The sequence below is a fragment of the Phocoena phocoena genome, chromosome 12 (genome assembly GCF_963924675.1).
Source record: "Phocoena phocoena chromosome 12, mPhoPho1.1, whole genome shotgun sequence".
NCBI lineage: Eukaryota > Metazoa > Chordata > Mammalia > Artiodactyla > Phocoenidae > Phocoena > Phocoena phocoena.
The window spans coordinates 16741726-16755538 of NC_089230.1; positions in this window are offsets into that span (position 1 = coordinate 16741726).

Here is a 13813-nt window from a genome sequence, read left to right on the forward strand (position 1 = left end):
ACATAGGAATAAACCTACCTCAGGAGGTAAAAGACCTGTACTCAGAAAACTATAAGACACTGATGAACGAAATCAAAGATGACACAAATAGCTGGAGAGATATACCATGTTCTTGGATTGGAATAAGCAACATTGTGAAAATGACTATACTACTCAAAGCAATCTACAGATTCATTGCAACCCCTATCAAACTACCAATGGCATTTTTCACAGAACTGGAATAAAAAATCTTAAAATTTGTATGGAGGCACAAATGACCCCAAATAGCCAAAGCAATCCTGATGGAAAAAAACAGAGCTGGAGGAATCAGGCTCCCTGACTTCTGACTATACTACAAAGCTACAGTAATCACACAATATGGCACTGGCACAGAAATAGAAATATAGATAAACAGAACAGGATAGAAAGCCCAGAGATACACCCACATACCTGTGGTCAACTAATCTATGACATAGGAGGCAAGGATATACAATGAAGAAAAGACAGTCTCTTCAGTAAGTGGAGCTGGGAAAACTGGACAACTAGATGTAAAAGAATGAAATTAGAACACTCCTGAACACCATACACAAAAATAAATTCAAAATGGATTAAAGACCTAAATGTAAGACCGGACACTATAAAACTTTTAGAGGAAAACATAGGAAGAACACTCTTTGACATAAATCACAGGAAGATCTTTTTTGATCCACCTCCTAGAGTAATGGAAATAAAAACAAAAATAAACAAATGGGACCTAATGAAACTTAAACGCTTTTGCACACCAAAGGAAACTATAAACAAGACGAAAAGACAACCCAAAGAATGGGAGAAAATATTTGCAAACGAATCAATGGACAAAGGATTAATCTCCAACATATATAAACAGCTCATGCAGCTCAATATTAAAAAAGCAAACAACCCCATCCAAAAATGGGCAGAAGACCTAAATAGACACTTCTCCAAAGAAGATATACAAATGGCCAAGAGGCACATGAAAAGCTGTGCAATATATCACTAATTACTAGAGAAATGCAAATCAAAACTACAATGAGGTATCGCCTCATACCAATTAGAATGGGTATCATCAGAAACTCTACAAACAACAAATGCTGGAGAGGGTGTGGAGAAACTGTTGGTGGGAATGCACTGTTGGTGGGAATGGAAATTGATACAGCCACTATGGAGAACAGTATGGAGGTTCGTTAAAAAACTAAAAATAGGGCTTCCCTGGTGGCGCAGTGGTTGGGAATCTGCCTGCCAATGCAGGGGACGCGGGTTCGTGCCCCGGTCTGGGAAGATCCCACATGCCGTGGAATGGCTAGGCCCGTGAGCCATGGCCACTGAGCCTGTGCGTCTGGAGCCTGTGCTCCACAACGGGAGAGGCCACAACAGTGAGAGGCCCGTGTACTGCAAAAAAAAAAAAGAACAAACAAAAACTAAAAATAGAATTATCATATGACTGAGCAATCCTACTACTGGGCATATACCCAGAGAAAACCATAATTCTAAAAGACACATGCACCCCAATGTTCATTGCAGCACTATTTACAATAGCCAGGTCATAGAAGCAACCTAAATGCCCATCAACAGACGAATGGATAAAGAAGACGTGGTACATATATACAATGGAGTATTACTCAGCCATAAACAAATTAAATTGGGTCATTGGTAGAGACATGGATGGATCTAGAGACTGTCACACAGAGTGAAGTAAGTCAGAAAGTGAAAAAAAATCGTATATTAACGCATATATGTGGAATCTAGAAAAATGGTACAGATGAACCAGTTTGCAAGGGAGAAATAGAGACACAGATGTAGAGAACAAACGTATGGACGCCAAGGGGGGGGAGGGTGATGGTGGTGGGATGAACTGGGAGATTGGGATCGACATATATACACTAATGTGTATAAAATAGATAACTAATAAGAACCTGCTGTATAAAAAAAAAGTTCAAAAAAAACAAAGTAAGTTAGGCCTTGTCAAAATCTAATTGAATCTATTGTTCAATTCACTTATCCAAATAAATCAACAAGGCATTCCATTTTTCCTTCAATCAATATTTACCACAGTCGAGGAATCTGAGAGAGATTCAGCATGATGTGATATCTCTCCTCAAGTAGCTTATCATTTAGATGAAGAGGCAAAAATGGCACTCATGAATGACGGTGAACAAGAAGTACGGATAAGTCAGCGTGATGACTGCATGACAGATTGTTACTGTTATAGAAGTTCAGGAAGAGGGAAACAAGGATAGGAAGGAATAGTCAGACAAGCCTTAGAAATGGGGTGGCATATGACTAGACCTCTTAGATCTTGTCTGACTTGGATAGACACAGAAGAGTGTCCATGCAAGGAAAACATGCAAGCAAAGAGGCTAGGGTGAAGGAGTGGAGGGTCTGACTAGTGAGAAATGAGATGCAAAACGAAAATATGTAAAGATGTAAGGTTAGCGTATGGAAAGGCTTAAGACAGGCAGAAACATTCAGGCTTAATGGTGTAGTCTATAGGAAACCAGTGAAGGGTTTTCATGAAAAGCTTAATTTCAGGATCCTTAGGCTGGATTTCCATAATGATTCAAGCGGTAGTGAGGAGGCCTTAGACTGATGTGGTATAAGTGAAATAGAAAAGGAAGGACAGATGTGAATGATACTGAAAAAGATCTATCTAGACTAGATACAAGGAATAAAGGGGAAGACTGGGTCACAGGTTATTCAAACCCAGTGATGGTGGCCATGTTAATCACTGAACAATCTAGTTACATTGTATTGAGAGAATACTGATGCCACTGATAGAAGATTTTAGAAGGGCCTCTATTTGGGAAAGGAGATGAATTGAGTTTTGAATTCTGGACTGTGAGTTGATGAAGGGAAATTCAAATGAAAATATCACTTATGTAATCAAAGAGGTACACGAATATCAGGTTAGAGGTAATAAAAAAATCACCTGCAAGAATGTGATACTGAAACCATGGTAATGGCTGACCACTCATAGGAAGAGAGCCCACAGCGAGAGAAAAGCAGAGGCCCAAGGCAAAGCTTTACTGCTATTATCCCTTACATCTGAGGACCAGTTACATTCCACACAGAAAGTTTGCCCAGGACTGAGAGATGTTAGAATGACAGAGCTGTGTACGTAATCCTACCCATACTTGATCAAATGGCATTTTATTATTAAAACTCTAGGAGAGAGCTGTTTTTAAAACGTATTGACTTCTGCTAAATTAAAAAAATAAGTTTTCAAAATTAATGGGATATGTTTCAACCTTCCAGCCTGAATCCCTATGTAAACAAGCCAGAAACATGAAGTGTGGCATAATTTATGTCTTTCACCATCTCTGTTTCTAACCCGACACAGATTATCACACAACAACCTTGCTAAATTGCATGGTTGTTATTATCCTGATTCTTCCATGAGAAAACCAAAAGACCACAGAAACTTGGTAGCTTGATCCAGACCAAATAGTAATGGGCAAGAATAAGACCGTTATCAGGGTTTTCTGATTCCAAACGTTGTTGCTCTTTCTGCTATGGGATAAGTCATGTTCAACAGCAATGCAGGAAAGGCGGGACCTCTTCCAGAAAGCCAGATGAACAAATTCCTGTAATGCTTGGTCTCTGGGAAGAATTTTCAAGGGAAGCGTACTGCTAACTTCTCTCCACTTCCTGTATCCCACAGTGCACGTGCACATACAAACACACATACCCAATCCTCCCGAAAGGTCTGTCAAGGTTAGGAATTGAACTGCAGGTACACAGGTGTGGGAAACTTGGAGAATACTTATGCTGCTACATATACATACTTAATAAATGTAAGTGCTTCTCTACTTACAAACTTTCAATTCACAGCCATCTGTACAGATGAACAAAGCAACTTTTCAGAGCCACACCCCACCAGCCTGCTCTTCACCAACAGAGGGCACCATGGTTGCACCCAGATATTTTAGTCTCGACTAAAGTTTGTTAGTCTGCGGCTGAAATCATAAGCTCAGGCAGATAAAGTAAATGAGTGAAGTGAGACCAGTAAAAGACAACGGGAAAATAAAACTTGTAGCAGACCAAGTAGTGCATGCCCTATCGGAAGAGGGCAGCCAAACCTCAGCTCTGGACAACTGTTATCATGAGGGGTTGAGGGCTCACTGGTGCAAGATATTCTGATTTTTCAAGACAGAAAAAATTCTGATTTTTATGAAGTCTCCTGGTTTTAAATATTGCAGCTAATTCACATTTTGGAAAAGCTCCGTGCAGACTAAACACACCCAGATCTGCACGCCAGATCGTGTTTGTGTTTTCTGAGTTAGTTTGTTAACATCATTAACTCCATTATGTCCAAAAAGTACAAAGCTTTTGGAGAATGATGAAAGTGGTAAGAAAGGGGCCAAGAAAGTCCAAAATTCTGAACTAATCCCATCAATGTGTACAGTTCTTTGAAGAAAACTAACTTTACATGATATGGATACATTAACCAATTTAAAAGTAATGCTTTGGACTCATGAACAAATGGACTTATAAAAAGCTTTTGGGAACTTCATGTGTTCATTAAAACAGAAGCATCAAAAACAAACATTTATATCGTGAACCTTGTTTAGAAAGGGATTCTTCCAACATGTTTATAAAAGGAATACTGCTCTGTAACATCAGGGAAATTGAAAGCCTCTGGGATTAAAAAAATTACATCAAGCATGAGTTTTGAAGGCAAGGTTGGTTGAGAACAAACTAGACCAATAAATAAGAAAGGGCCTGCAGGAAAGACACTGAAATACCGTGAAAAATCACCATGAGATTTGGAATCAGAAGACCTGGAGTTTTAGTCTTAGCTCTGTTACTAATACATATCCATACCTGACCTTGAGTAAGTCTTAACAACATTTATGTAGCTGTTTCATTTTCTATAGAGTAGAAGTTAATAATTACTTTCATTACAAACTTGTATTCCTTATAATAATGTAAAATAGTTTATGCATACTAAAGCTTAAATAAGTTATAAAGCAGTACTATTAAAATGATAAACATAGAGGGCAGACAGCAGAAGCAAGAAGAACTACAGGGGTGCGGAGGGCAAAGTGGAGAGATTCCCGCACAGAGGATCGGTGCCCGAGAGGCTTGTCTGCTCACCCACCGGGGCGGGCGGGGCTGGGAGTTGAGGCTCGGGCTTCAGTCGGATCCCAGGCAGAGGACTGGGGTTGGTGGCGTGAATGCGGCCTGCGTGGGGTTGGTGCACCACGGCTAGCCGGGAGGGAGTCCGAGGAAAGGTCTGGACCTGCCGAAGAGGCAAGAGACTTTATCTTCCCTCTTTGTTTCCTGGTGCGCGAGGAGAGGGTATTAAGAGTGCTGCTTAAAGGAGCTCCAGAGACGGGTGCGAGACGCGGCTAAAAGCATGGACCCCAGAGACGGACATGAGACGCTAAGGCTGCTGCTGCCGCCACCAAGAAGCCTGTGTGCAAGCACAGGTCACTCTCCACAGCCCCCTTCCGGGGAGCCTGTGCAGCCCGCTAATGATCCAGGGACAACTTCCCCCGGAGAACGCACGGCGCGCCTCAGGCTGGTGCAACGTCACGCCGGCCTCTGCCGCCGCAGGCTCGCCCCGCACTGCGTGCCCCTCCCTCCCCCCCCCCCCCCGCCCCTCGCCTGAGTGAGCCAGAGCCCCGGAATCAGCGGCTCCTTTAACCCCGTCCTGTCTGAGCAAAGAACTGACACCCTCCGCGACCGACACGCAGAGGCGGGGCCAAATCCAAAGCTGAGACCCGGGAGCTGTGAGAACAAAGAAGAGAAAGGGAAATCTCTCCCAGCAGCCTTGCAAGCAGCGGATTAAAGCTCCACAATCAACTTGATGTACCCTGCATCTGTGGAATACATGAATAGACAACGAATCATCCCAAATTGAGGAGGTGGGCTTCGAGAGCAAGATCTATGATTTTTTTTCCCCTTTTCCTCTTTTTGTGAGTGTGTATGTGTATGCTTCTGTGTGAGATTTTGCCTGTATAGCTTTGCTTCCACCATTTGTCCTAGGGTTCTATCCATCCGTTTTGGTTTTTTTCTTCTCTTTTCTTTTTTTTTTTTTTTTTTTTTTTTTGTAGTACGCGGGCCTCTCACTGTTGTGGCCTCTCCCATTGCGGGGCACAGGCTCCGGACGCGCAGGCTCAGCGGCCATGGCTCACGGGCCCAGCCACTCCGCGGCATGTGGGATCTTCCCGGAACGGGGCACGAACCCGTGTCCCCTGAATTGGAAGGCGGACTCTCAACCACTGCGCCACCAGGGAAGCCCTCTTCTCTTTTCTTAATAATTATTTTTTATTTTAATAACTTTATTTTATTTTATCTTACTTTATTTTATTTTACTTTATCTTCTTTCTTTCTTTCCTTCCTTCCACCCTCCCTCCTTTCTTCCTTCCTTCCTTCCTTTCTTTCCTTTCTTTCTTTCTTTCTCTCTTTCTTTCTTTCTACTTTTTCTCCATTTTATTTTGAGCCGTGTGGATGAAAGGCTCTTGGTGCTGCAGCCAGGAGTCAGTGCTGTGCCTCTGAGGTGGGAGAGCCAAATTCAGGAAACTGGTCCACATGAGACCTCCCAGCTCCACATAATATCAAACGGCGAAAATCTCCCAGAGATCTCCATCTCAACACCAGCACCCAGGTTCACTCAACGACCAGCAAGCTACAGTGCTGGACACCCTATGCCAAACAACTAGCAAGACAGGAACACAACCCCACCCGTTAGCAGAGAGGCTGCCTAAAATCATAATAAGTCCACAGACACCCCAAAACACACCACCAGATGTGGACCTGCCCACCAGAAAGAAAAGATCCAGCCACATCCACCAGAACACAGACACTAGTCCCCTCCACCAGGAAGCCTACACAACCCACTGAACAAATTTAGCCACTGGGGACAGACACCAATAACAATGGGAACTATGAACCTGCAGCCTGAAAAAAGGAGACCCCAAGCCCAGTAAGAGAAGCAAAATGAGAAGACAGAAACACACAGCAGATGAAGGAGCAAGAAAAAAACCCACCAGACCTAAAAAATGAAGAGTAAATAGGCAGTCTACCTGAAAATGAATTCAGAATAATGATAGTAAAGATGATCCAAAATCTTGGAAATAGAATAGACAAAATGCAAGAAACATTTAACAAAGACCTAGAAGAACTAAAGATGAAACAAGCAATGATGAACAACACAATAAATAAATTAAAAATACTCTAGATGGGATCAATAGCAGAATAACTGAGGCAGAAGAACGGATAAGTGACCTGGAAGATAAAATAGTGGAAATAACTACTGCAGAGCAGAATAAAGAAAAAAGAATGAAAAGAACTGAGGACAGTCTCAGAGACATCTGGGACAACATTAAACACACCAACATTCGAATTATAGGGGTTCCGGAAGAACAAGAGAAAGAGGAGCGGCCTGAGAAAATATTTGAAGAGATTATAGTTGAACACTTCCCTAATATGGGAAAGGAAATAGTTAATCAAGTCCAAGAAGCACAGAGAGTCCCATACAGGATAAATCCAAGGAGAAATATGCCAAGACACATAATAATCAAACTGTCAAAAATTAAATACAAAGAAAACATATTAAAAGCAGCAAGGGAAAAATAACACACAAGGGAATCCCCATAATGTTAACAGCTGATCTTTCAGCAGAAACTCTGCAAGCCAGAAGGGACTGACAGACATATTTAAAGTGATGAAGGAGAAGAACCTGCAACCAAGATTACTCTACCCAGCAAGGATCTCATTCAGATTTGATAAAGAAATTAAAACCTTTACAGACAAGCAAAAGCCGAGAGAGTTCAGCACCACCAAACCAGCTTTACAACAAATGCTAAAGGAACTTCTCTAGACACGAAACACAAGAGAAGGAAAAGACCTACAATAACGAACCCAAAACAATTAAGAAAATGGTAATAGGAACATACATATCGATAATTACCTTAAATGTGAATGGATTAAATGCTCCAACCAAAAGACACAGGCTCACTGAATGGATACAAAAACAAGACCCATATATATGCTGTCTACAAGAGACCCACTTCAGACCTAGAGACACATACAGACTGAAAGTAAGGGGATGGAAAAAGATACTCCATGCAAATGGAAACCAAAAGAAAGCTGGAGTAGCAATTTTCATATCAGACAAAACAGACTTTAAAATAAAGACTATTAGAAGAGACAAAGAAGGACACTACATAATGATCAAGGGATCGATCCAAGAAGATATAACGATTGTAAATATTTATGCACCCAACATAGGAGCACCTCAATACATAAGGCAAATGCTAACAGCCATAAAACGGGAAATCGACAGTAACACAATCATAGTACGGGAATTTAACACCCCACTTTCACCAATGGACGGATCATCCAAAATGAAAATAAATAAGGAAACACAAGCTTTAAATGATACATTAAACAAGATGGACTTAATTGATATTTATAGAACATTCCATTCAAAAACAACAGAATACACATTTTTCTCAAGGGCTCATGGAACATTCTCCAGGATAGATCATATCTTGGCTCACAAATCAAGCCTTGGTAAATTTAAGAAAATTGAAATTGTATCAAGTATCTTTTCCAACCACAACGCTATGAGACTAGATATCAATTACAGTAAAAGATCTGTAAAAAATACAAACACATGGAGGCCAAACAATATACTACTTAATAACGAAGTGATCACTGAAGAAATGAAAGAGGAAATTAAAAAATACCTAGAAACAAATGACAATGGAGACACGACGACCCAAAACCTATGGGATGCAGCAAAAGCAGTTCTAAGAGGAAACTTTATAGCAATACAATCCTACCTTAAGAAACAGGAAACATCTCGAATAAACAACCTAACCTTGCACCTAAAGCAATTAGAGAAACAAGAACAAAAAAACCCCAAAGTTAGCAGAAGGAAAGAAATCATAAAGATCAAAGCAGAAATAGATGAAAAGAAACAAAGAAAACAATAGCAAAGATCAAGAAAACTAAGAGCTGGTTCTTTGAGAAGATAAACAAAATTGATAAACCATTAGCCAGACTCATCAAGAAAAAGAGGGAGAACTCAAATCAACAGAATTAGAAATGAAAAAGGAGAAGTAACAACTGACACTGCAGAAATACAAAAGACCATGAGAGATTACTACAGCAACTCTATGCCAATAAAATGGACAACCTGGAAGAAATGGACAAATTCTAAGACATGCACAACCTGCCAAGACTGAATCAGGAAGAAACAGAAAATATCAACAGCACTGAAATTGAAACTGTGATTAAAAATCTTCCAACAAAGAAAAGCCCAGGACCAGATGGCTTCACAGGCGAATTCTATCAAACATTTAGAGAAGAGCTAACACCTATCCTTCTCAAACTATTCCAAAATATAGCAGATGAAGGAACACTCCCAAACTCATTGTACGAGGCCACCATCACCCTGATACCAAAACCAGACAAGGATGTCACAAAGAAAGAAAACTACAGGCCAATATCACTGATGAACATAGATGCAAAAATCCTCAACAAAATATTAGCAAACAAAATCCACAGCACATTAAAAGGATCATACACCATAATCAACTGGGGTTTATTCCAGTAATACAAGAATTCTTCAATATATGCAAATCAATCAACGTGATACACCATATTAACAAATTGAAGGAGAAAACCCATATGATCATCTCAATAGATGCAGAAAAAGCTTTCGACAAAATTCAACACCCATTTATGGTAAAAAACCCTGCAGAAAGTAGGCATAGAGGGAACTTCCCTCAACATAATAAAGGCCCTATATGACAAACCCACAGCCAACATCGTCCTCAATGGTGAAAAACTGAAAGCATTTCCACTAAGATCAGGAACAAGACAAGGTTGCCCACTCTCACCACTCTTATTTAACATAGTTTTGGAAGTTTTAGCCACAGCAATCAGAGGAGAAAAAGAAATAAAAGGAATCAAAATCGGAAAAGAAGAATTAAAGCTGTCACAGTTTGCAGATGACATGATACTATACATAGAGAATCCTAAAGATGCTACCAGAAAACTGCTAGAGCTAATCAATGAATTTGGTAAAGTAGCAGGATAGAAAATTAATGCACAGAAGTCTCTGGCATTCCTATACACTAATGATGAAAAATCTGAAAGTGAAATCACGAAAACACTCCTATTTACCATTGCAACAAAAGGAATAAAATATCTAGGAATAAACCTACCTAAGGAGACAAAAGACCTGTATGCAGAAAATTATAAGACACTGATGCAAGAAATTAAAGATGATACAAATAGATGGAGAGATATACCATGTTCTTGGATTGAAAGAATCAACATTGTGGAAATGACTCTACTACCCAAAGCAATCTACAGATTCAATGCAATCCCTATCAAATTACCACTGGCATTTTTCACAGAATTAGAACAAAAAATTTCACAATTTGTATGGAAACACAAAAGACCCCGAATAGACAAAGCAATCTTGAGAATGAAAAACGGAGCTGGAGGAATCAGGCTCCCTGACTTCAGACTATACTACAAAGCTACAGTAATCAAGACAATATGGTACTGGCACAAAAACAGAAACATAGATCAATGGAAAAAGATATAAAGCCCAGAGATAAACCCACGTACCTATGGTCAACTAATCTATGACAAAGGCAGCAAGGATATACAATGGAGAAAAGACAGCCTCTTCAATAAGTGGTGCTGGGAAAATTGAACAGCTACATGTAAAAGAATGAAATTAGAACACTCCATAACACAATACACAAAAATAAACTCCAAATTGATTAGAGACCTAAATGGAAGACCGGACACTATAAAACTCTTAGAGGAAAACATAGGAAGGATACTCTTTGACATAAATCACAGCAAGATCTTTTTTGATCCACTTCCTAGAGTAATGGAAATAAAAACAAAAATAAACGAATGGGACCTAATGAAACTTCAAAGCTTTTGCACAGCAAAGGAAACCATAAACAAGACGAATAGACAACCCTCAGAATGGGAGAAAATGTTTGCAAATGAATCATAAGACAAAGGATTAATCTCCAAAATATATAAACAGCTCATGCAGCTCAATAGTAAAGAAACAAACAACCCAATCTAAAAATGGGCGGAAGACCTAAATAGACATTTCTAGAAAGAAGACACACAGATGGCCAAGAAGCACGTGAAAAGCTGCTCAGCATCATTAATTATTAGATAAATGCAAATCAAAACTATAATGAGGTATCACCTCACATCAGTTAGAATGGGCATCATCAGAAACTCTACAAACAACAAATGCTGGAGAGGGTGTGGAGAAAAAAACAGAACCCTCTTCCACTATTGGTGGGAATGTAAATTGATACAGCCGCTATAGAGAACAGTATGGAAGTTCCTTAAAAAACTAAAAATAGAATTACCATATGATCCAGCAGTCCCACTACTGGGCATATGCCCAGAGAAAACCATAATTGAAAAAGACACATGCAGCCCAATGTTCTTTGCAGCACTATTTACAATAGCCAGGTCATGGAAGCAACCTAAATGCCCATCAACAGACGAATGGATAAAGAAGATGTGGTACATATATGCAATGGAATATTACTCAGCCATAAAAAGGAACGAAATTGGGTCATTCGTTGAGATGTGGATGGATCTTCACTCATTCAGAGTGAAGCAAGTCACAAAGAGAAAAATAAATATCGTATATTAACGCATATATGTGGAACCTAGAAAAGTAGTACAGATGAACCGGTTTGCAGGGCAGAAATTGAGACACAGATGTAGAGAACAAACGTATGGACACCAAGGGGGTAAAGCAACAGGGGGTGGTGGTGGTGGTGGGATGAACTGAGAGATCTGGATTGACATGTATGCAGTGATCTGTATAAAACTGATGACTAATAAGAACCTGCTGTGTAAAAAAATAAATTAAACTAAATTTGAAAAATGATAAAGATAATGAAGAGGCAGAGAAGGAGGAGGCAGGGAGTGGAGAGTAAACATATCAGATAAAACACATAAAACAGCAACCATTTGTACTCTGTGAAAGAAATCTCTCCTGACTCTTTTCTGACTGAAAGAAAATAGAGACTTCTCAGGGACCTTGCTGTAAAGGACTCTAATTTCAAAATAATGTGAGCATGTGGGGACAGCAACATCCCACCAAGGCACCTTAAGTAAAGCTGTCTTCAAAGCTGGGGCACTATAAATCCTGAGTAGTGGTTTATAACAGCCCACTCTTACTTTTATAATTAAAATCATTTATATTGCCATTGAAAAAGCTTAACCTGAAGGTGGGATATCCTGGGGTGGACACATGAACACCATGACTTGCAATGCAGAAAAGTACAAAAGATAAAAGGAGGCCAACTCTCATTACCTCGAGAGAGAGTCCAATGCTAGGATATGAGGGAATGAGAGTTAAGCAGATATTATATTCCCCCACTTCTATCATTTTATATGAAATTAATACATATATCAATTTATATAATTTTATAACATGCATTTCACAGCATATATGTCAAGATTTCCTTAGCTAATTTATTAATTTTAAAAGATTTTGAGGGAGACTTCCACTCCAGCCATGATTGAATAATGGGGACTAGATTTACCCTCTCACCAGAAACAAGAAAATTGGACAAAATGTATGAGGAAGCAGTTTGGGGATATTAGACAACAGGCAACACAGGACTGTGCTCTCTCAGAGAATGGAAACACACAAGGTGAGCCAAGTAATCACCCCAGCTATCTGTTTGGAGTCTTCTCTGGATCATGAATCATGGAGAAAGAGATCACAAGTAGAGTATTTTATTTGAGGAGACAAAAATTGAGTTTGAGAATACTGAGGTGGTTGGAACTTATACCGTAGAGTATTATGGGGGGTTGATGGAGAGTGCATGGAGAAAGAATCCATAAAGATCAACAATCCCATTAAATGTAAATCGTCTAAACACTCTAGTTAAAGATAGAGATTGTCTGGTTGGTTAGAAAGACCCAACTGTATGCTGCCTACAAGAAGTCCATTTCACATATGAAAACACAAATATGTTAGAAATAAAGAGATGAGACAAGATATATCATGCTAATACTACAAATAAATAGATAAGAAAAAAATTTAACTTGGAGTTCCTATACTAATATCAGGCAAAACAGATTTCATGGCAAAGAGTATTACCAGAGATAAAAAGGTTATTTCATAATGATAAAGGTTAATTACTCAAGAGAACATAATCCTAAATGTGAATGCAACTAATAACAGATCTTCAAAATACATGGAACAAAACTGACAGAACTGCAAGAAGAAATAATCTACAATTGTAATTGGAGAGTTGACCACCTTTTTCTCCTTTCTCAATAACTAATCAAATAAGTTGACATAAAATCAGTAAGGATATAGAAAATTTAAACAACTCTATTAACCAGATAGACCTAATTGACATTTCTAGAACACGCCACTGAACGAGAGCAGAATGAATACTCATTCTTCTCAAGTGCACACAACATTTACCAAGTTAGACCATATCCTGGATGCGTAAAGAAGTCTCAACTGGACCTGGAAGGTATTATACTTAGTGAAATAAATCAGACAGAGAAAGACAAATACTATATGTTATTACTTATATTTGGAATCTAAAAAAAAAAAACAAATGAATATAACAAAACAGAAATAGACTCATAGATATAAAGAAGAAACTAGTGGTTACCAATGGGGAGAGGGGTTGGGGAAGGGCAAGATACAGGTAGGGGATTAAGAGATACAAACTACTATGTATAAAATAAATAAGCTACAAGGATATATTGTACAGTACAGGGAATATAGCCAATGTTTTGTAATAACTTTAAATAGAATATACTCTATTAAAAT